Below are 23,934 nucleotides of genomic sequence, written 5' to 3' on the forward strand. Positions count from 1 at the left end.
TACTGGAACATGTGCAGTGTACATGTACAACAGAGGTGGAGTGTGGAGATAACATGGTTAATTATTGCCAGCAAGTTAGTTTGGCACGGTTGTGAAACAGAGAGCTCGAGCTCGTGTAGGGGAATGATCTGGGGACTGCAAAGGTGGGATGTGGGAAGCTGTGTGAAGTCAGAGCTGGGCACACAATGTCTTTGTTGGGTGAAGAAGTTGTAGCTCATGCTGTTACTCGACCTCTCTGGGGTTACCCAGAAGGACTGGGAGTGATGCTGACACCTGAGGCTCTGGCTGAATCTTCATGGGACTGCCAGGAGGGAGCAGAGAGAAGCAGCCTGGGGGCAGTTTTCAGGCATGACAAAGCACTGCTGTGTCCCTCCTAGAGCAGGGAGGGATGTACTGGACCCCCAAGGCCCTTCTCCCACCTGAGAGCTGTGTGGGGGCAGTGGTGGTGAGTCTGGTCTGTGTATCTCCTGCTGGTGATCCAGAATGAAAAGCCTGTTTTTGTGACTAGGCTTTTGAGGTGAGCTGTGGCTGAATGGGGGTGACTGCACTGGGCTGGAAGTGTCCATACAGGGCTTGTGCACACCTAGGCTATGCTTGGTGCATCTTCTGGATGTCCCCCATTATCCCCCTCCCTCCCGGGGGTCTGGCAGTGCCCCTGGGGCAGCACAGTTAACGTGGCGCTCCCAGAAAAGGCTTCCTGCTACTAATCAGCTCCCGGCAGGTTCTCACTTTCTCAACCGCCTGGCTTTTCGGGGAAAAGTGTCATTTATCGGCCCTTCACGGGGGAAACCTGGTAGAGATGCTCCCCGCTGGGGCTGGTCTCCGTCTGTCATGCAGGCGCCACCTAGTAGGAAAAGGAGAAAACGGACCAAAAGTCAAGGAAGGTGGATGTAGAAATTCAGTTTCTCTCTGGGAAAATTGTTCAATCCAACACAAAGCTGCTCTGGGGCACGCCTCTAGGGCCGAGTTTGGGTACTTGCAGCAGAATTCTCTGCAGGGAAATGATGAAGTGTGGAGATGCCCCAAACTGGAGCACAGTTTGTCCAGGATGGGTCTGGATTTATTTGTACTAAAAATAGACTTTGACATGTAGAATAATTTCCAGGCAGCTCCTTGATAACATTGTCGGGGCTGGATTTGATTAATTAGCTGTATGGGTTAATTGCATTGTGCTACCTTCTGCTCTGGTGGGTGACAGATGCTCCTGTTTTGAGCACTGAGGTCATCCCATCAGCTGGAGGCTTTACTTACAGCTGGAAACCTCTGCCATCCATGCATGTACAGTTCACATTCATGGAGGCATTCACGGGTTTACCACAAATCCCATACTGCTGTTGTCATCTTTTAGGAGTCACATGGACTTTCTGTGTGATTTCCCAGCCCTAGAAAACTTCCCAAAATCAACCCTTCCCGTGGTGGCATAAAAGGACCTATATTAATAATTTCCTTTGAACAGAAAAAAAAAAAAAATCATGATTTTATACCAATCTTGCGATTTTTGTGCAGCTTGACTCACCCTTTCCCATGTGGGGAGGTGATAAATGCTGGTGTCTGTTATCTGCTGAATTCCTGCAGGCAGGCAGTGTGTCCCCTGCCATGGGTACACAGCTGCACACCCCCATGCAGCAGGTCTCTCCTGATATGTGCATACTGTGGTGATTCCTGCTCGAGGCATGTCACCCTTTGGTCTTTCCCCTTCATCCCCCAAAATATTAAGAATGGGAGGCCAGGGATGCTGCAGTGTCACCCAGGTCCTGGAGGTCCAGTGGCTTCTCCCTGCCAGGGACTGCACAAGCATCATTGCCCTTTGCCTAGAGCAGAACCTTAATTCATCTCCACTTTCACAGATAAAAGCCTGGATTAATTAAAGAAGAGAATAGAAACCACTTTGATTTCCAGAACACCGGAAACTCCTAATTGTCACGGCTCCCAAAAGCACTATTATAATTAAGGGACTCTCACTGTTGCCACTGCAGCCCCAATTTTTGCAGGGATTTACAAGTGGCACCTACATTTTTTGCTTTTGGTGAAGTACAGCAACTGAAGGCATGAATTCTGGCTCCAGGTGCATCCCTTAAATCAGCCAGAACACCACTGAAACAGCATCTAATTCCCTCATGGATTTCTTATTAGAAAACCAGAGTCCCCAATGGCAGTGTGCTACAGGCAGCGTCTGCTCTCCAATTATAGTCTGATTATAGAAAATAATAAAACTGGGGGCCTTTTTTTCTTTGCCTGCTGTCTTTCCATCTTCAAAATACACATGGGGGCTGTTTCGGGCTTTTTGACCGTAACCAGCATTTATTAGTATTTTATTAGTATTTAAAAAAGGCAGTGGAAACTGAATTTCTCACCTGATCTCTGGTCCTCTGGTTCCTTTAACCTTTCCAGAAGCACTGAAAGCATCATGATGACACTGATGGTGAAACAGCCAGACTTTGCTATGGCATGAAAGCAGCAAAACACCCCTAAAGCAATAACTGAGTAAATCCCACAGGAGCATTTTCCCTGCAAATGCCAGGTCTCATGCTGCTGGGCAGGACAGGAGTGCCTTTTGCCCTCTTGTGTCAGAGAGGCCAGGTAAAGATGTTGCTGATAATGCACATCACCTCCTTGTGCAGAGCTTTATACTTGGGCTGCTGCTGCTTCCCTGTCTTTATCCTGAAATCAGGTAGGTTTAGATTAGATATTAGGAAGAATTTTTTTACTGTGAGGGTGTTGAGGCACTGGAACAGATTGCCTGGAGAAGTGGTATATGCTCCATCACTGGAAGTGTTCAAGGCAGGCTGGATGGGGCTCTGAGCCAGCTGGTCTAGTGGAAGGTGTCTCTACCCGTGGCAGAGGGGTTGGAACAATATTATCTTTAAAGTCCCATCCAACTCAAACCATTCTGTGATTTTCTCTTCTATCACCTCTTTACCAAGTATTGTCTGAAGTCTGCCCACTGCCAACAGCTTTCTTGATGAGTGTCAGCTTCACCACCAAGGTGGTTCTTCTACTCCCTGGGTGCTTCACAGATGTGCAGAAACTGTCCTAAAATTTCTCCTTCCTTTTGTCAGCTGCTTTCCCTGTGTGTGGATTGGCCCTGGTGTTGCCCAGGTGTCCCCAGAGGTACTGTCTGACTGCAGAAGCCTCGTGGGACTTCAGAGTTGGTGCCTGGCTTGCAGGAGGGATGAGTTTGGCTCCAGTATGGGGGCAGTGAGCTGTGCTCGTGTGTCTGGAGTGCTGAGCTGCAATGCACTGAATATCAGACACGAAATCAGCAGCCTGCCTTGCTCTGAGCTCTCCCAGGTACTTGTAACCCATGTTTAGCACCATGCTTTCCATGGAACACTTCCTTTTCTCCCTTTGGAAGGGGTAAATGCATAAAGGCTGTGTTTTGAAGGGATATTTAAAAAAGCAAAGGGATGTTCCTGGATCTCTAACCACAAGGTTTTCCACCTCCACCTGCTGATGCAGGAGCCCATCCCAGCTTGCTGTCCCGTGACTCTGAGTTTCCTCCCTGACCATGGGGAGCACGAGCATCCTGACATCAAGGAGAGGCAGGTGGCCTGTAAAAAATGTGTTTTCCCTCCCAGCAGTGTTGTTTTAGTAGCTATCACTCCTGTGATAGCTACTAAATGCAAACATGATCAGAACAAACCATGGCTCTGCTCTGATCCCGTTGCTGGAAATTGGTTTTGTTAAGCAAAATGTTACCAGCTTCTGAAAAAAAAAAAAAGGAACAAATTCAAAATGTGCTTGTATTAGAGTTTCAGGGAAGCATTGGAAGTTAGGGAGATCACAGACAATTGACTTTAATTGAAAAATATTATTAACTAGAATGAGACTTGAATATGAAGATCTAATTTGAATTAAAGAAACAAGCTGATTGCCTGAAGAAAAAGTTTGAGGATTAAAATTATTTTCTATAATATGGGTTCCAGTATAATGGGTTCCAGTTCTGCTTATATAGGATAACTCATAAAAAAATCCCCAACTCCACCCTCAAAGTGTTTTTACCATTGAAATTACATTTTTTTGAGATGGTCACAGGGAAATGGGGCTCTTAATTAATGGGCTTAGGGGAGCTTTGAGCTATGGATGGTAAATCTTGATCCAAGACATAGAACTTCCCAGCATCATCTCAGGTCTGGTAGCAAGGCTTACAGCTTCTGCCTAACAGGGAGGGGAACAAAACACAAACCCTGTGAGCAAACCAGGGGCCAGTGACATGTGGACCCTTTTCTCAGGAAGGGCAGTGGAAGGAACTTTTTCAGGATTGTCAAAGCCTGGTGCAAGTGGTTCTGAGCAGAAGCCCAGGGACAGGCAGTGCTGGCAGCTCATGTGCAGTGCTCATGGCCAGGCTGTGCTCCCACACCAACTCCTGGAAGCAAAATCAGCAAGAAAATAGTTTTAGGGAAAATGAATGAAAATGTGCTGTATTCACAGCACAAACAGGAAAATTATATACCAGCAAGTAGCACAAATGGGAAAAATAAGAGCTTAATTTACAGTAATTTTGTAGAGTTATAAGCATCTTTATTCCAAAGGAGTTCTCAAAGAAGCAAAAATGTTTAGTGCATCCCCCTGCAGCCTTTTAAATTTCCACTTGGCTGCTGCACCCTCTGCCACAGCATTTCCAGCCACCAGCATCCTCCTCCTCACTGAGCAGTCCCACTGGCCACGGTGGCACCATTATGGCCGTGTCCCCCTGCTCCCCACAGGCAGGCAGGATCCATCCTCTGTGGGATGGACATCTGGGAGCCCATGGGAAGCCAGTGGCTGGCTGTGTGCTGGGAGCAGCTGGGCACTGTGGGTGAGCCAGCCAAGGTCACCCTGTGGCACGGCTGGCCAGCAGAGAGCTGTGGGCACACTGGCATGGTGTGGCACAGAGCCCGGGCAGGGGGCTGTCAGAGCCCTCATCCTGGGGGTGGGGGAGAGAGAGGGGCTTCAGGAGGATGGAGAAGTTGTTGGGACTCTTTCCAGATGATAATTTTGACATTTTGTTTTCTCTTGAGGATATTGAAATAGGAATAAATGCAGCGTCAGTGTTCATTTGTACTGACTGTCACTGCCAGGCTGGGGCTGACCTGAGCGTGCGTTTAATGCATATTTAATGGGTACAGAGGTGATTTGGCCCCATCTTTAGCTGCTGCACACCTGCACTTTGACACCACACACCTGAGCTGATCACAGTGCACCCACTGCCTGCCCCTCCTCACCCATCCCTGCCTGGGCTTCATTCCCAGCCTCCCTCACCTCCTCCAGTCCCTGCCCCAGCAGCATCTGCTCCATCCCAGGGCAGCACAGACAGGGATGTGTTCCCTCCAGTGCTCCATGGAAGAGCATGAGCAGGGTAATGCACGTCCTGCACATCCCAGAGCAGGTGATAACCTGCCCCACACCCCAGGGATTACCCCAGATATCCTCTGCCCTAATATTGCACGAGGATCTCATTTCTGAGCAAAATCCAGCTGTGGTTTCATTAAAGAGGCTCTTGCTCCTTGTGCTGAATATTTAATTTAGCGCAAATGTGTGTGTGTTGAGTTCAGGGTGTTGATTAAGCATGACTTGAGATAGAGGGAAATTAGTAATATGGGAAAGTGCAGTCAGTATTTCATGGCAAAGAGTAATTGAGCTAACAGTTGACATATGGAGTTGTGTGGGCAAACTAATTAAATTTTACATCTTCCCAAGCATTTGTGAGTTTTATAAGTGTTTGATTTATATATTAATTAAACCTCAGAGTGAAATAAAGAGGGCACAACTATTTATACTGCAAATGTGTCCATCAAGAGGAAGGGCTTTAATGTATTTTCAAGCAGATGCTGAAGTAGCTCCCAGCTCAGCTCAGTGGTGACATCCCCTATGGTGTCTCTTCCTGCTCTTCATTATAGGAAAAAGCTCTGTGCTTTTTGGCTTTTTGGTGTCTCCCTGATGGGCTGCAGACCCCGGGTTTCCCACTGATCTGCTTTGCAAGTAGCTACTGAGGAATCTAACACATGATCTAAATATTTTTCAGACCCATTAGTAAGGTAGTTATGGCATGTCCTGGGATGATCTTGCTGAGGTCTTCTGGAGTTGTCTTATTTGCATTATTTCATATTTGCAGGGAACTTGCACTGTGTTTATTTGCAGGTGGGCAGAAGGACATGTGGAGCATTCATGGTGGTCAGCATCGTTTTCAGCCTGGCTGATGGTCTGTGGGAAGGAGTTCCTGAAGTTATAGGATCAGTCGTGCTCCTGGGAGCTTGGGCAAAAAAACCCCATGGAGCTGTTGCTGCAGCTGGGAGAAGATGATATTTGGGTTCAGTGACAGAGAGGAGTCCTAAAATGTGCAGCCCTGGCCCTGATTTTTCTTTTAGGCTGTTGTGCACTCCCCACCACTGACACATCTCTCTGGAGGCCAGCACACATCTCCAGGCCTGTTTGGGTGAGCTGGGGGGCCAATGCTGGGCTGATGTTGGGGCAGTCCTGGGAGGTGCAGGGCTGGCTGGGGATGAGCTGAGAGCCTTTGTGGAACAGGAGCACTGAGTTTAATTCCAGGGCTGACTTCCAGAGCTTGGGCTGCTCCTGCCCAGGCTAGTCTGGCTTTGTTGCTTCAGTGAGTGTCCCTGCTCCTCTCCAGAGCTGCTCCTGCTAAACTGCCCTTACTGCCAGGTGCATTTTATTCCCAGGGGTTAATGTGCCTGTAGACCCCTTTGATTCCAAAATAAATAAAATAAGGAAGCATTTCTATTATGCTGTGCAGTGATGCTTCCCCAGCAGCACAGGTGATAGGGCCATGCCAGAGCACTTGCATCCATTTCTATATCCTGGCTCTGAAATCCTGATCATGCTAAAAAATAAATCTACCTTTTATATTGCCTATTATTGGTGTTTTTTGCTCTACTTTAGGTTTTTAAAGGATAGTGGAATTACAGTTAAAACAAGGGTATTGAAACTCCCTTAAATTCAGTAAATTATTCAGGTATGTAGCATATTCTAATCCACAAATGCTGTGAAATAGATGGAGCTATATTAAGAGTCATTCTGCGTGCTACCTGCTGTCCCACCTGGCCTCTGTGAACTCCATCAGTCTTGTGATGGCCAATGATTCCTGTCCACAGTGTCAGTGATTAATATATTAGCCCATTGGAGAGGAGGAATTACAAAAACTTAGTGTTTGTGTGCAGTTAGAAGCTGTGGGGACAGGAGCAACCGGGACCAGGTTGGAATGAAAACAGGAAGAAAGGACAGGCTGGTCCTCAGCATCAAGTGCTTTTAAGAATTGTGCTTTGTAGAGCTTCTTCCCCAGAAACCTTGAGAGAATGAAAGATGCAAAAGGCTCCATGTCACATGGCACAGGTTGTGGTGCCTCCTGCAATGGTGCATTGCAAGCAACACCTCAAATCCTGGAAAAATGCAGTCCACTGCCAAATATATCCTGTGGACTCTGCCCTGGTTCTGGAGAAGGATTCACTATGAAAGAAGCAAACTCCTGCTGAAGCCTATGCCTGTCTGCCTGGATGTGACTGAAAGGTGTTCTCCCTTATGGAAATCAAAGCTACCTGGGAGCTCTGGGATGAAAATCAGATTCTGCTACAGGTACATGCTGGTGTTTGAAGAAGCCCAGGGGTAATTCACCACCAGTGATTAAACATCTGTAATAAAATAGTTGACAGCACCTGTAGCAGGACTCAGGGTATTGATCCTTGAAAAACTTTGGGACAAGCATGCCCTTGCTAAGGATAACATCACCTGTGGTCAAACAGACCAGCATCACTTTACCACATGGAATTTCAAGAATATTCAGCAGCAAACAGACCAACATCTTTCCCCCCAGTTCAGCCTGACTATTAATACACCTGGGAACAGCTCACATTTCTCTACACAGCATTACATTTCACTGGCATTTTTGCTCTAATGTTGGAGTACAATGTGCCAGCAGTTTGTGCACTCCTCATCCACCAATCAGTGCAGCTAATACAACATGTGGTGCCTCAGTTTAGCCAGCAGTGCCAATACATTAAACCTAGGAATGCAACCAGCACAGAGAGAATTATAATTTCCTATGATAATGGGACCTGCTGATCTCTTCTCTGTATGGTATTAAACCAGCGTATTAGAACAGGGTGCTTTGGAAACAGCCATGTGCTATGTGATGGAGGGGCAGAGATGGCAGATCACCTTGAAAAGGTCTGACTTGATGTGCTGGAGTACCAGAAATTGTCCTAAATGGTCACATCCCCATGGCCATGGGGGCTTTTGTGTAATGTCAGCTGTAGAATCAATAACCAACCTTCAGGACTCAATAGGTGAAGCAGTGTAAAATCTAAGCAGCCTCTGTCCTCTGCTGCCACTGGTGCTGAACAGGCTGTTCTTGCATGTCCTGCATAAGTGCTGTTTGTCCTGCTGGAACAGGTACCCAGGCTGGTGCTGCAGCCTTTCCCAGGACTGTGGCTCTGAAGGAGGTGGGGATGCCCATCCTGGGGCCTCTCTGCTCCTCAGCATCCCTCAGCCCTGGTGGCATTGCTTGACTTTCCCTGCATAGTCCCAATGCCCCTAGCTGCTTTCAGAGTAGAGGGGACTGGAAGAGTTGCTCCAAAATAACATATAAATAGGAAGTGAAAGATCAAGACTTTCTACAGAGTAATTTTTCCCAGAGCATCAGAAAACATAAGGGATGAGAAGGGATGAGGACTCATATGGTGATCAGCCACTGATCAGCTCCAGGTAGTGCAGCCCTGGCCCTGGGCAGCTTTCTGGTTTCTGTTTCCTCTCTGGATTTTGCAAACTGCCCTGTCAGACCTCACTTGACTGAGAGAACCCATGTGCAGTTTTTAAGATGCCATTGGCTGCTCCCTGTTCCTCCTCCATCCTAATGTGAAATCTGTCATTGCACTCTATCAGGGTGCCTTTCTGCCTGCATCCTCTGTGAGCTCCAGATTGCTATTGATAGGTGGGAGAGCCACGACAATCTTGAGGAAATTTGTGATCTGGTCCTGGCATATTTGACAGATAACACTCCAAATACAAATGTCAAAACGCATTTAGGTTTTTTCCCTTTTCTAACTTGCCCTGAAGAAAATGCAAACACTTCTTGACAGAATCAGTTCAGGAGCCTCCTCTAAGCCAGGCCCTGAGTGTTAGAAGAATCTGCCTCTTAAAGCCATATAGATCCACTGCTGCTGTATAAAAAAATATTCTTTACCCAGAGGCAGAATTACTTAAGAAAATCCTGACGCGATTAGACACCACTCTCTTCTGAGAAAAGAGTAACTATACAATTAAAGGATAACTGAGATGCTGCATAGACTGACAGTATTTAAATTACTTGGTGTCTCAGTTCTGAAACGTCATTTGGCACGGGGGCACAAGGAAGGACTTGGATATTTTCTGGCTACCACTGTGCAGTTATTCTGTAGCCTGACTATGATCTGCTGGAAGCACTTGCAGGTGCTGTCACCTCCCTCCACCTGCTGATGTGAGGTATATTTAGGCTCTGGGTTTGTAAAATTTATAAATGCAGGCTTGAACAATTTATAACAATTAATAAATAAGTAGTTTGCAATTTTTGCATATGCTTTAGCACACAGGAATTCCTCTTGCCTTAAATCAGTGTAATGATGCCAGTTAAACAATTATCTTACTTGTAGTGCCTAAGAGCCTGTCCCCACCACTCTGTTCACTGATACACAGTCTAAACACAAAACCAGGGTCTCTATTTATATGCAAATATCATCAAGTTCAAGCTTAAATCACAACATTTTTGAAGTCAAGATTGTGTGTTAAGTAATACTCCATGCATGTATGTAATTAGATATTAGTGGTGTAAAATCCTTCAGACTTCAATCCTAAACCACAGCAGGCAGAAGGGCTGAGCCCAGAGCCCCCCTGTAGATTGTATAGATTTTGGGGGGCAGTGTGAGTATTTTGTGTTAGCTCAGAGCTCCAATCCAACCAGCTTTGATGGCTCTTAGGAATATGTGTGATTAACCAGCCCAGCCACAATATGTCACCAGCACTCCACACAAACAGCTCTGCTGCTGCTGGAGAGCAGGCAGAGAGGGAAAGCATCACATCCTGCAGCCAGGAGAGGGGAAAATAGCATGGAAGGACAGGGAAGAAACTTGAGAGCAAAGTGATAAGGGACAAAATGGAGATTCTTGGAGAAATTATCATGGGGAAGGTGAGGTCAGCAGCAGGTTAGGTGGAGCTGCATGAGTATGAGAGGAGCTGTCCTGGTCCCTGGGATATGCTGGCACCCCAGCACTGGGCTTTAACGGCTGTAACTTAAAAGCACTCATTCCTTCAACTTTGCTTTCCATTTTGAAGGATTGTTTTTCCTCCTGATTGTATTAATTGCCTGTTGTGAACTGAAACCACTCAGTATACAAATTAAGTCTCATTCCCAGTCCTCTCCTCTCCTCTCCTCTCCTCTCCTCTCCTCTCCTCTCCTCTCCTCTCCTCTCCTCTCCTCTCCTCTCCTCTCCTCTCCTCTCCTCTCCTCTCCTCTCCTCTCCTCTCCTCTCCTCTCCGGGTGTTACCAACAAAAAAGCTGTGTCAGAAATAAAATGCATGAAAATAAAGGAGCTTCAGCAGCTGCATGCAGTGCAAGGAAAACACATCCTGATTCAATGAGCGTAGAGCCCTGATAGAGCATGACCTTTGTCAGGGGCTAGTAATCATTCCTGGCAGTGTTTGCTCATGAGGATTGGGAAATGTGGGCAGCCCATTAACCTGTGCCACTCAGGATGCCCATGGCTGAGCACCACGAGCACGGAGTGACTGGAACAACCCTTGCAGCTCTCGGCTCCTGCGCTGGGTCTCACAGCACACACGGGGACCAGGGCATTCACTCCAGGTCTCCTGGGTTTGCAATGGAAGGGATGCAATGCAGCCCTATCCAGGGCTGTAGTGCAGCTCCTTCCTTCCCTTCTTGGCTGTGGCAAACTCATCAGGCCATGCTGCTGCTTGGCCAAGTGGCAGGGGAGTTGCTCAGTCCTGTGCAGACACCTGGAGCTTTGGGGAGCCCGGCTCTGTGTGTTTGCATGAGCACTGTGCATGCTGATACCACTGGAAACACAGCTGGGGTGATTATCAGGCACTGCCTGGGATTTAAGCAAGCATAATGTATTCAGAAACAGAAAAGATTTGCTGTCTTTCTGCTATTAGGTTAGAATTTAAGAATCTTTAATTCCCAGTTTATAGGATAATACACAGTTCACCTCTAGGTGTGCTTTAGTGTATTTCAAATATACCACTTTGTGACTTTATATGGAGAGCAAAGCTGCCTCCTCCAGGGAGGGATGAGGAAACCATTTCAGCCAGACACTTAAAAGCTTAAATCAGCTTGCCTGGCACTATATGGGTTTGGAGATACTGAGGAAGTGGAGGTGTGATGTCAAAGTACGGTATTCAGCATGTGTAATACCAGGGGAGTCTCACTGGGGAGTGACAACCCACTCAGCCCAGCCCAGCTGGGATGCAATTCCTCTGGTCAAACCCCAGGACACCCAGCAGCAAGGCTGGGGTCTCTGAAGCTGGAGGTTCATCCAGCCAAATTTATCATGTCATATAGCCTGAGATGTGTAAAGATTTGTTCTGGCTCTAGTTTTATATAAAATATTTTTTGTTTAGTATGAGCTACATAGTAAAATTATTTACTGGATAACAAAGCAGCGGACACAGAAAAAAAAAAAAACCCATACAGAATATTCATGCTTGTGATGCTAAGTACCTGATTTAAAGGCTTGGTGTCTGAATCTGTCTACAAGTGACTGAGAAAGATGTTCCCCCAGAGCACAGCAGTGTTGTGGGTGCTCTGAATTATCCTCCTTTTCCCTCTCACTCTGCAGGGACACTGGTTGCATGTGATCCCTGGAAGGAGGAAGGTCCTCGGTATCCAGGTGGATGCCCTGGTTTCACTGTTTCTGGACTATTTTTAGTTGTGTGCACTCATGCTGATACCCAGCCCTGCAGGCTGCCTGCTGTGCTGGCTGGCTTGGTGACAGTGTGATGGGGTGTCTGACATGGGCTCGGGGGGGCCCAGGAGTGGGGACATCAGCCTGGGAGCAAAGCCAGCTTCTGGCTGACCCTGCCAGAGAGGTAAAACCAGAGCTTTATGCAGTGGTGTGTGCAGCAAGCCCGGGCCAATTAACTTGGAAAAGGATTACTGGTATGCCACTGAGATGCATCTGCGACAAGTTCAACCTGCAATGGCCACTGCGTAAGGCAGCGCTGATGCTCGTATGCAAATTGTCGTGAATTAATGAAACTAGGAGCAGGAACTCCCTGAGGGCAATTAAACATTTAAGTCAGCATTGATTTAAGGCTCACAACTCTTACAGGCACTAGGGAGAAGGAGAGGAGGATCTGGGGCAGGATGCCTGTGGTGGGGACATTGGGTGAGAACAGCCGTGTTACAGGAGGCACAGCTTCCCAGGGAGGCTTATCAGGAGATATCGCTGTGCTAAAGCAAAGTGCAAGGCAGAGATGAAGAAAAGGCAATGACAAATGTGAAGTGCTTTGTTTCTGTTTTTGTATCTGTGTTGAGGACGGGTTGTGCAGCTCAGCTCTCAGTGCAGAGCTGTCGCTCAAAGGGAGCCTGGAGCAGCTCCGTGTTGGGGCTGTGACATGTGGCCGGTGCTGCTGCCAGCCTTCGGACACGTCACGCTCCCCTGAGCAGCCAGACAGGGGTTTTGCTTGCTTAAAACAATGTTTGAGTCCAGGAGAGCTTCTCCAGTGCTGGCTCCACAGCAGGATTCTGTCTCTCTGTGGCATCTTGCAAGCACTGCTGGTGGATTATGTTTACCTGTGCCCAGCTCCCTCTCACCTGCAGCAGTGTTCTGTGTGCTCCTTGCCCCTCAGTCCCCTCGCTGACAACCAGTGTGCCAGGAGGCAAAAACACAGAGGGATTTGGACCATAAAACTTTTGGACCTTTCCTCCTTAGGATCCTCCTGTCAGTTTTGTCCCAGCTCTGTCTTGTGTCTGCCTGACTGTGGGGCTGAGCCTGACCTCATGGAACTAAAGTGGCCAATGAAGTGTCACAGTCAGTCCCTGCCTTAACTGAGCCAGTCCCTGCCTTGGCTTTGTGTCCTGTCAAACACTGCCTAAAGTCTCAAAGTCTGTGTGATGAATAACAAGGATGGTACTGGAAAGAGCCAAGAGGTTTCCACACTCCACCTGGGTGTCAGCAAGCGAGCAAGACATCAAATGGGACTGGGAGCAGAGCAGTGGGGACAAGATGGACTTGACGTGAGGACCTGATCTCACACCCTTGTAACAGCTGAACTTCAATTTTACATGGTGTTGTAAAATTGCTCTGTCAGATCAACAAGAAAAGCCCACTATATCCTTTCAGCACCTTTGTTCTACATATTTTGCTGCTAATGGGGAGAGGAATTGAGGTGGGATTTCATGGTGGCTCTGCAGGCTCAGCAATGCTGCATCTGCAGCAAAAAGCCCCTTCCATCCCCATGTGGGGCTGTACCACCATGCCAGCTGCAACCAACAAACAATTAAAACTGCTTAGTAAGGCAGAAAAATCACTTATTACATTTTCCACCCTCTCCTTTTCTATTTTTATATCTGTTGAACAGGCAAACACAGCTTTAGCAGAAGTCCTGAAAGGGAATTTCAAACGCCATCCGGCCCTCCCATTTGTTTAAATGTGTTTGTAGTGAGATTCTGCCAGCTCTGGCAGACTCAGAAGATGAGAATCCTCCAGGGATTTCCCCTAAATGATACTTTCAAAGTCAGATCTGCATATGCACTGCATCAGACACAGTTTAGAGAGTTCATGTAAAATCCCAGTTAAAAGAATCACATTTGCTAATATTTTCCCTCTGTTTATTCTGGGTCTGTGTGCATTATAAAAGAGGCAGAGATGACCATGTTGCAGAGTTTGATGAAATAATGGCAAAGGGAGAACAGACAAGTTCAGAGAGATGGGAGATGCTGATTCAGTTTTGTAGGAAAAGGTAGGATTTGCAAGGCGTCATTCAAAACAATTGTGAAAAGTATAACTGAAATGGTGGAAGCAGAACAAATCTGAATGTGCTTTTTTTGTGGCAAAGCACTATTTTCAGCTAACATTGATTTCATTTGAAAGGGAGTTTCAGTGGAGTGAAGAATAAATGAAATGCGAACATTGTTTTCAGATTTCTCTGTGATACAGAGTGATGTAGAAATTAACCTTACCCTGTTCTAAGTAATACAGACTGTGATGTCTAGTTAAGATGTCTAAACATGATAAGATTAAGGTTTTCACTGGATTATAACTTTACTAAACATTAGCTCTTTCGATGGAAGTTTTTCAGCCTGGAGTTGGTACAAACATGGTAATTTTATATTTCCTTACAGGTGTCAATGCAAATTTTCAGCTCAGAGAATGTAGTTATTCTTTGGAATAAATTTAGAGAAATGCAAGTAATTAATCCACATTATAGAAGTTTCTATGGATGTTTTGCCTAGAAGAAACTCCATGCTTTGGAGTGGAAGCTCCAAGTTTGACAGCAGGGATGCTTTCCAGGTGGTATCACCCTCATTTACAGCCCCAGACTGGGTGAAGTGATAAGCCTGAAAAATCTCAGCCACATGAACATCACAGAGAGACAGGGGCCACAGTGGCTCCCCTTCCTGAGGGCTTCTGCCAGCACCCAGCAGAGCCTCTGAGTGCTGAGGGTGATGGGAGACACCTTTACTGACCAGGTTTTCCCTGTTCCTGCCCATCCCACGGGGATGCTGGGCACAGCCTGGGGAGTGTCTCCTGGGGCACTTCATGTTCTCAGGGTGAGGGATGGACCTTGTTGGGTTGCTGTTGCAGGGAGCTGTGTGGAGTGCAGTGTTTAAAGTGTTAAATGAGAGATGGGGGTTAGATTTGGTGTAGGTGACAGATTTCAGTGTGAGGCAGAAGCACTGACAAAGCCTGAACCAGCCTTCTTCAGGGCTGGTTCTACAGCAGGATGCACTGATGCATCTCATCATCATCCAGAGTGACAAAATCTGGGCTTTAGAACTCCAATTCCCCTGCCTGCGATGTGCCCCCATCCTGAACTCTCCCTGACTCATGGAACTAGGACAGTTCCTCATCAGGAAGATTTAAAAATCCCTGGCTTTTAAAAGACAGAGGAAAAGACACAGTGCTTCACTTCAAACTCATTTCCAGGGGCAAGGTCTCCAAAGGCCAGAGACTCTCTGCCTGGTGCCATTTGACTTCCTCCTGCATTAGCATTACATGCTGGGATTTGGGATGATGTACAAGTTCTTTTCCGAGATGCCAGCCTTGGTTGGTGCTGTTTTTCCTGGTTTTGGGATGCAGGCTGGGAAGCCAGGGGCAGTTCAGCCAGCCCCAGCTCTTCCCTGCCAGCCATGCAGCAGTGATTTTGGGGAGAAGTTGAAGCAGATTGAGGTGGTGTTGGAAACCACCAGAGCAAGGTTTGCTGGAGCTCATCTATTGTCACCTCCAGTTAGTAACCCCAGCTGACCTCAGGGGGTGTTTTGAGGTTGCATTCATTAGTGTCTGTAAAAAATTAAGATGCTTCAGTGCTACAGCTGTGGAAAAGTACAGGATGAAATTTGTGCAGGATTTAGATGCACCGAGTAAGATGTGTAAACTGATGAAGAACAGAAGCCTGTTTTCCAATGGATTTGCACATTGTTCTCCCACCATCCACCTCCTCCCTCTGCACTGCAAACACCACCCTGTGTGTGACACTCCTGGTGGCTGAAAGTGGCCTCCTTGGCCTCTGTCCTGCCAGAGATGGTGTAACCCTTGGGGACATTCTGTCTCCTCTCACCAGAGCACTGATTTGTGCCTCTCTGCTTTTCATGACACTTGTAGGAATGTAATTTTTGAAAGGCATTGTCACAGTTTGGTTGGAGCTGTGATATGGGCCTTAACCACTGATGGAGAGACAGTGTCATCTCTTTTTTAGTAACCTGGATAAATATCCTCCTCACCACCAAGGAATAAAAACTATCCTTGTCCTGAGTCCTGAGGGGCTCAGGGAGGCCTCAGGGAGCTCTGCATGTTCCTCCTTGCAGGCAGGCAAGGATGGAAGTGTGTTACTTTGATGTATATTTAATGTAACATATACAATGAGGGTAAGCAGGAAAATTGCAATTTTTTTAATGCCCTTAATGACATTTTTAGCTTCACATTCTCTTGCTCATTCTTAGCATCACTTTGAGGTCAACTAATACCACCACAGTGCTGGTGCCCATTCAACAGTCATGCAGATGATTTGGGATTGGGCCCAGTGACTTAAAATAATTTTACTCCTGATGTAAACAAGAGCAGAATAGAGCTGTGAAAGTTTATAAATAACAAGAGCTGGGTTTTGACTAAATCTATAGTATTTTTTTCTGGCATTCACCTTGCATATATTAAGACATTTCCATAAATAAAAAGGAAACTTAATAAGCCTCAGAAAGGTTAGACTGTTTCCATTGGATTTTATGCCTGTTGCATAAATCCTACCCAAGTAATTCCATACTTTGTGTGGACATAATTTTTTTTACAGTAGAAATTCCATTAACACATTCATGCCATATGTGCCATATATTAAAACAAGCAGCCTCCTGCACTCCCAGTAAATCACTAGCATCCATGCCTGCTTCCCAATTCCATCAGCATGGATCTGCTTGGGCAGATGGTGAGAGATCCTATATGGAGCCTCAGGGCTGCAAAACCAGCCTGTCTGGGCTACGTCCCTGGCTGTAGTGAGGCTTTTCCATGATAAAAGATGATATCCTTGCTGTGATCCCATGATAAAGAGGATAAACCCATCTTCTCTTCTCTTCTCTTCTCTTCTCTTCTCTTCTCTTCTCTTCTCTTCTCTTCTCTTCTCTTCTCTTCTCTTCTCTTCTCTTCTCTTCTCTTCTCTTCTCTTCTCTTCTCTTCTCTTCTCTTCTCTTCTCTTCTCTTCTCTTCTCTTCTCTTCTCTTCTCTTCTCTTCTCTCTTTCTTCTCTTCAGAAATGTTGAAGTTGACACTAAATAACCTGGGATGCAAAGAATTGCTTTAATTTCCAGATGATCGGAATATCCTGAGAATTTGTAAAAGAAAATTATCCTCTTTATCCTAATCAAAAGTAATTAAAAGTACACCTAAATAGAGCACAGATCTGTGCTTAATTCCAAACGTTGTGCACATATAAACAACAGGAGTTGTTACTAACCCTTCAGCTCCACAAGCGACAGCAGAGCCCCCTTTTGCTGTCACAGGTGCTTTGCTAACACAGGGTCAGACTTTCTGGCTGGAATACTTTCCTTGGTAATGGCCTCTGCAGATCAAAACTCCATCAAACAAGATGAAGTCATGCCACAACCAGTGCCATGATTTAGCACTTCTAAAAATTGGTCTACTCTGCACACCAGAAGTGGTGCAAAATGCCATGCTCTCAGTTACTCTGCCTTGCAGCCTTGGAGTTGATGCATTTTACTCATTCATTTCACATAACTATGTCCTTGCCATTTTTCCTTCCTTTGGACAGAGCTCTTGGCTTTCAGACAATTCCTGCAGACCCTGCAGCAGTTGTGTCACCATAAGATGTGTCACCATAAGATGTGTCACTCAGGCTGGGAGCAGTCAGGTTTGAAAACCCAGGAGCTGCCTGACTCTCATCCGAGGTGGAGCAGGCAGTGAGTGAGCAGACAGCAAGAGGGATGCAGACAAAGTCTTTTAAACTTAAGCAAGGCTTAATGCAGTTAAAACCGAGCCTTAGATGTGGCTCTTGATAATGCTGGTAATAACTACTTTTTTTGGGACTTCTAGAAAGAAGTGATCATCTCATTTTTGTGATAAAACAGGTGTGCAGAAAGAATAGTCTAATTTCCCCATATGCAAAGTGTGATAAAGAAGGTGTTGGCATATCCTTCTGGGGTAAAAAAAAAAAAAAAAATTAATTTGATTGTTAATTTCTTGGGATGGGTTCCATCTTTCATTTCTGATTTTGCCTAGCACTCTGCACAAAAGGTTGCCAATGCATCACAAGCTTCCTGGCAGCTACCAAACCATGCAACACTCACATGATACAGGGATAAGTGACAGCCAGCACATGCATCTGGAGCTGGTACTACTTAGTAAGGCACTGATGATGGGATAAGGAACACTCATTAAATTTACAAGCACATGGTAACAACTGGCAGGCTGGAGGAGAGGCTGGAGGAGAAGTCCAAATAGTGGCAAATCATGAATTGCATGAGTAGACCAGAATGCCATCCAGATCAGAAAAGATGTGAACCATCAGAGAAAGTCCAGGAGGAGCAGTGAGAATGAACAGAACTCTAGGGAAAAAAAGTGATAAAGGAATGTGGAATAGACTGAGCATCTGGAGTGTGGACTGAGCAGGGAAGCAAAGTGGCAACTGTGTCAAATGTGTGAAAGGCTGTCACAGAAAGGGAAGGAATCTCCTGCTTTCCCTGCCCATGGTGGATAAGACAAGGAATTGGAGGCTTAAAGGGCATCAGAGAAATTAAGGTCAGTTCCTTATGTTTTTCTTTTTGTTGTTTTTTTTTTGTTTGTTTGTTTATGGTAGAGATTATGAAGAATTTCAACAGATTTCTTGAGGAGGTTTAGATGGTTCTATCCCTGGAGAGATTTCCATTGATCATACCCAAAGGCAGAGAAAGTGGTGGAGTACCCAACTTCTGGAGATGCCATTGACCTTCTGCTACTGGGAATTACAAAAAGCTGACCTTGCAATCAAGACAGTGAAAAAAAATAAATTAAAAATCAGATTTAGATCTCAGATGTGGCAGATTGCTTTTGTGAACCTACCCAGAGAGACAGTAGTGTCTCAGAAGCTACCTGAACCTAGGAGTCTGCTTTCAAGGTGGCTTGTTTCTGTATTCTAGGAATTCTTGGATCTGCAGAGAAATTAGGGTCTGTTGTCAATGTTTGAGGTCTCCATTGAGGACCCATTCTCAGAACAGAATTTTGGGTGTCATGTGGAATCAGATCCATAACAGTAAACTTTGTATGATGACAATACGTGACCAGACATGGGTGGTGTTACCTTTTCTGTCTAGCAGGAACTAAACCAGATGGATTTAATTTTTACTCCATCTGCACTTTGTCCACAGAGCACAGTTACAAGAGTCAGTGGGCTTCAGACCTACCACACAGGATGGACACTTCTGGCTTGCAGAAGAAGTCCATTAATTCACACCAGGCTTTTATTCCACACCACATGAGGCGTGGAGAAGGGCTTGCAACCCTGCTGCCCTTGGAGGAAGGTGACCAGCCTCTCCTTCTGTCATTGCCTCTCCTTCTCCTGTGTCCCTGTGTCTGCAATTGGCCCTGCTCACTCAGGAAGAGATGGCTGGAGGTGAGCACTTCAGGAGGGTTCTCCTCCTCCTTCCACCTGTTTTTCATTCCTTGACTCACTGGCTTTAAGCCGTAAGCAGTGACGTGACAGCTGAGTCACGGACACACCACCTGGATGCTGTCAGCATCAATCTCTCTTTTAAGGATCATAGAAGAACAAATAGAGAAGACTCTTAGGGCTTCTCATTCGTCTTCCTGCCAGCGGGGCACCGAGCCCTGCAGTGCAGTCTCTGGCTTTGCCCAACCTTGCTCTCAAAATCCCAAGCAATGGGATTCCACTGCCCTTCCCCAGGAGCTGCTCTGCGATTCAATAAACATCATTACCAAGGAGAGCACTGCTTTTCCGTGATTATTATTTACTCTAAGTATTCCTAATGTGAGCAAACAGCTTCTTACCGATATCCACACTAGAGGGTATTTTTGTTTTCTTGTGAGAAAATTCAGTAAAGTTGCAAAATTGGTGATGAATTGTTTTATTTGTGTTCTGTTTAACAGTTTTAAGGACGTCTCTGCTGCATGCATTGTTGTACACAGTGGATGAGAAAACCCAGAGATGCAGCCCTGTGCCCTGAAGAGCTTACACTTTTCATTTAAGCAAGATACAGTGACTGAGAATGACAAGTAACGAGAAGGCAGGACAAGAGTCATACGAGAAAGGTCAGGACGTTTCTAAATAAAACCTATTGTCATGCTTTTAATTGGGTTTATATTGAAGACATCATACATGGCTACATATTTTTGAGACAATTTCACTGTGTTTTAATCAAACATTTTTAATCTCAGAAAGTCATCTTGCCTACTTTGGTTTGGTGCTTATTTAAAGCTTCATTTTTATAGAAATATGTGTTTTTCTCTCACAGTTACTCTTTCAGCTTGGCAGGGCTTTTGCAAAAACAGTTGTCACAGTTACTCTGGTTATTAATTCCCTGGGTGTCTCAGAGGTACAGGAGGTGCTCTGGCTGATCCATGCCACTGGACTGCTTCTCCTTGACCTTTGTCTCCAGCTCTCTGTCTCCTCTCTGGAACACCCCAAACTGCCCTTACTCCAGAGGTGGCAGTCAGACCTCTTCATCTGTTTGCCTGAGAGTAACAAAGCACCTTCCCTCTGCACAGACCTCACAGCTCCTCAGAGCAGCAGTGACTCTTCTCCTGGGCACCAATAAACCAGAGCAGAGCATCCCAGAGCCAAACCATCTGCCCCACCTCCTCCATATGCCCTCTCCAGCTTTTACACCCCACTCACCATGTGTTTCCTACAGCTGATGGAGGTGTAAAGCCAATTCTTGCCATTCTTAGCTTTGGGTTTCCAATCCACCCATCTTCCTCTTCACGCTACTTGATTAGCAGAGGAGCACATTTAATTTTGGGGGATGCAGGGTAAAAGTCTCACATGGTAACTCAGTGTTATTCCAACAGATGTCCATTCAACACCATCTGTCCCACCTGTGGCTTTGGCTATTATTTCTTACTAATTTTAATCTTGCCTTCGCCTTAAGGGGACAAATTCTTTCTGGTACCTGACTGCAGGTTTAGCAAACTCCCGGAGGGAAGCCCAAATGCATTTCAAAAGCATTTTTAATGTGTGTCTTTCATCCTGGTGAAGCCAGCTGCCCATGCACATCAATTCCCTGCAGCAATTTTTCCTTTCATGGAATGGAAATATTCAGCCTCATGGTTGGGTATGGAAATTTTGCTGACTTGAGACAAGGGGTATGCTGAAATGGACTGAATTTAGTACTCTGACTTTCCAGCCTCCCTCTTAACTCTTCTGAAGGAAGTCATGAAGGCTTGAGAGCTGAGTCCTGCTGGGAATTTCTGTGACCTTGGGACAGAGATGGGTGATTTTCAGCTGGAGAACCTGCCAGGGGTTTGGTTTTATGCACACACACTTTGCTGAGCAGCTTGAGGAAGTGCACACCTTGTACTCAGAAGGCAAGGGATCTCTTACTACACCCCCCAATACATGTTAAAAAAATACATCTAACTATTACTTAATTTGTATCTTGTGTGGAAGGCCCTAGCTCAATTAAAAAAGCAGATGCTTATTTGTATAGATAGTGGAGAGTTATTGCAGCAGTCACACTGGAAAAGCATTAGTTATCTAAGGAGACAAATTGAACAAGACAAATCTAGGGCCAACCTGTTTCTCCTCAAGCCATTTGTAAACACATACTGAGAAGCAGAGAATTAGGAAAGGGGAGTTGAACTTGCTCTTGCTGTGACCCAAATGCAGCTGGTTAAGGGCAAGCTTCATTTTAATTTACTGTTTCTAAGCAAGACATCATTCAAAGCTGATGTTTGACAGGTGGTGATGCTCACATCCTGCTGTTTCTTCAGGATAGTTTTGTTTCTCTCTAAACCTACTCTACATCCAACTGAAGATCTGCTCTGGAGCAGGGAGCTCCCAAACAGCTCAGAGCTCCTTTGGTGTTTCTTCTACCACCTTGGCTGCTGGGGCGAGGCATCAGCTGAGTTCAGAACAGTTTCCTGGGCACAGGAGCAGCCATGGATGCTGGGACCAGGTATCTTCAGCACCAGCTTTAGTCATCGTCTGAGGTTGCTCTGTTCTCACAGAATTTATCTAATCTTTGATGCATTAACTTCAGGGTGGGACCCTGATGTGAGAGAAGGGAAGGCCAAAAGTGGGAAGCAAGGTTCAGTTGCTATTATTGGGGTTTTTTTTCCCAGAAAACACAGGCTGATTCCTTCTGAGTTTGGTGAACAGTACCTGTTTTGGGAATATGAAGGCATTTGGCTCTCACTGATCCTCTCCACACCTTTTGGTATTTCTCCAAGCAGTGCCCTGAAGGCAGCTCTAGGGTTTGTAAGCTGCTCTCTTGTAAACACTCAAAGGTATTTGTCCAACAGAGGGAGAGCCAGCTTCCCTGTGCAGCAAGTGGATGTGGCAAAATGCAAATAGCAGCAGTTCACAGGGATCGATACACCCAACAAAGCCCAGGCAGCTGCAGTGCCTGTCTGGACGGTGTGCAAGCTTCTCCTTCAGCAGGATCTCTAATGGACACCGTGCTGGAACAGGGGGATGATTCTGCCTGTATGGACAGAAATTTATGCACTGCTACAGCAGCTCAAGTGCCTGGGGCCTCTTGCAAATCTGCCTTACAGACAGTCAGAAAAGAGCCAGCTCCCCTCCTTGTTCTATGTAAGAAAATGTTTTTGCTGCTGTGCAGGACCTCATGTACCCATGGGGACCATCAAACAGGAGTAAATGGAGCTTTGTGCTCTCAAAACAAGTCCTGTTGGAAACCCTAGCATAGGTCATAAAGAAGTGCACGATATTTGTGGGGAATGATGGCTGCTAATACAATAAACCTAACCATTTCTAAATTTTCCCCTCTATTAAGCAAAAATAATCAGTGTCATTACATTTTATACTTTGTGAATGAAATAATATTATATGCATTCTGAACATTAACAGATTTGAATGTGCTTTTAACAAGAAATGTGAACATTTTAGTATAAGAACTATATGTATTATGTTTTACTAGCTGTTGAATACACCAAGTTCCAGATAGATAATTTTGGAAGTGAGAAATATCTGATGATATGATAAAAGCAATGAATGAAGCACTTCAGAGGATCAGAATGTAATGTTATCCATAACTTCCATCAATTAGGACAATAGACAGCAAAACAAAGCTACACACTGGGATGGGTGAGGGTACTGGATCTAAGTGTACAGTGCCTTTACTCAAAGTCATCTTGATTTCAGCTTCTTAAAAGTATTTTACCATGGCTCAGAAAGTCCTTAAGCCATGGATTGATGGAGATTAAGAGAAAATACCAGGGAACTATGAGTATAGACTTTGATCTTGACATTTTTGCTAAATAGGGTATCTGAGCTGGTATGGCTCTTACATTTTCAAGTTAATGGCCAAATCCAAAAAGTTGCTAAAAGAAGGAATTAAAGCAGAATATAAATATCTAAATCCAGCACTGAAATCAAAAGGCTCTCTCAGCTCCAGTCCAATCATAGAAGCACCTAACTCAGGAGCTACCTACCTCTAGTCTCCAAGAACTTCAAATGTACACCTTGCACCTGCACCTGGAATTTCCACCTCCTCAGTGGGTCTGAATCCTGCTGTATCCTGCCAGGGTTACAGATGGTTCAGCTCTTGTTGGACTTGGAACAAACCACATGCTTGAGTTCACCAGCTCAGTTTGTGCTAAGGATGTGCAGCTGAGAAGGCAAAAAAAAAAAAAAATAAACCTTCTAAGAGAAAAGAGAGTAAAGTGCAGAGGAGTCTTTAGTTCAGCAGCTGGTAATGGTCTTTCAAGAACAGGAATTGTGTCCTCCTGGCTGGAATTCACAATCAGCTTCTGGAGGAAGACTGAAACTCAAGATCAGGTAGGTGCTTTCACCGGTAAGCTAAAAATTATACTTACCTTTGATCTTTCTCTTATAGCTCAATAAATCTTTAATTCTTTTTATGCAAAGAAGAACAGGTTCAGCATAAGGGCGTCAATGCTCTCCTCTGCTCTCCCCATCTTCCCTGGGTATATTGCCCCCTGGGAGATTTTTGTAGTTCTCCAGGGAACACAGGTTGATATTTCTCAGGCAGCAAATCCAGGTGAACCCAGATGTCCTCCTTGTCACCCTGCTGACAACCTCCCTGAGA

General features: G+C 45.6%; 1 protein-coding gene across 2 annotated transcripts in view; it reads left to right on the forward strand.

Annotated features, from left to right (window-relative positions):
* Positions 1 to 21,954, forward strand: part of C7H2orf76 (chromosome 7 C2orf76 homolog) — a 67,025-nt gene extending 45,071 nt beyond the window's left edge. Inside the window, exon 6 of one of the 2 annotated variants that reach the window (XM_072931683.1) lies at positions 19,793 to 21,954. The gene's annotated coding sequence lies outside the window, so the exon portion shown is untranslated. Of the gene's footprint in view, positions 1 to 6,120; positions 6,853 to 19,792 lie in introns of those variants that run through there. The other variant, XM_072931684.1, reaches the window with a different exon arrangement.
* Positions 21,955 to 23,934: the final 1,980 nt, after the last annotated feature.

The sequence above is a fragment of the Taeniopygia guttata genome, chromosome 7 (genome assembly GCF_048771995.1).
Source record: "Taeniopygia guttata chromosome 7, bTaeGut7.mat, whole genome shotgun sequence".
NCBI classification, from domain to species: domain Eukaryota; kingdom Metazoa; phylum Chordata; class Aves; order Passeriformes; family Estrildidae; genus Taeniopygia; species Taeniopygia guttata.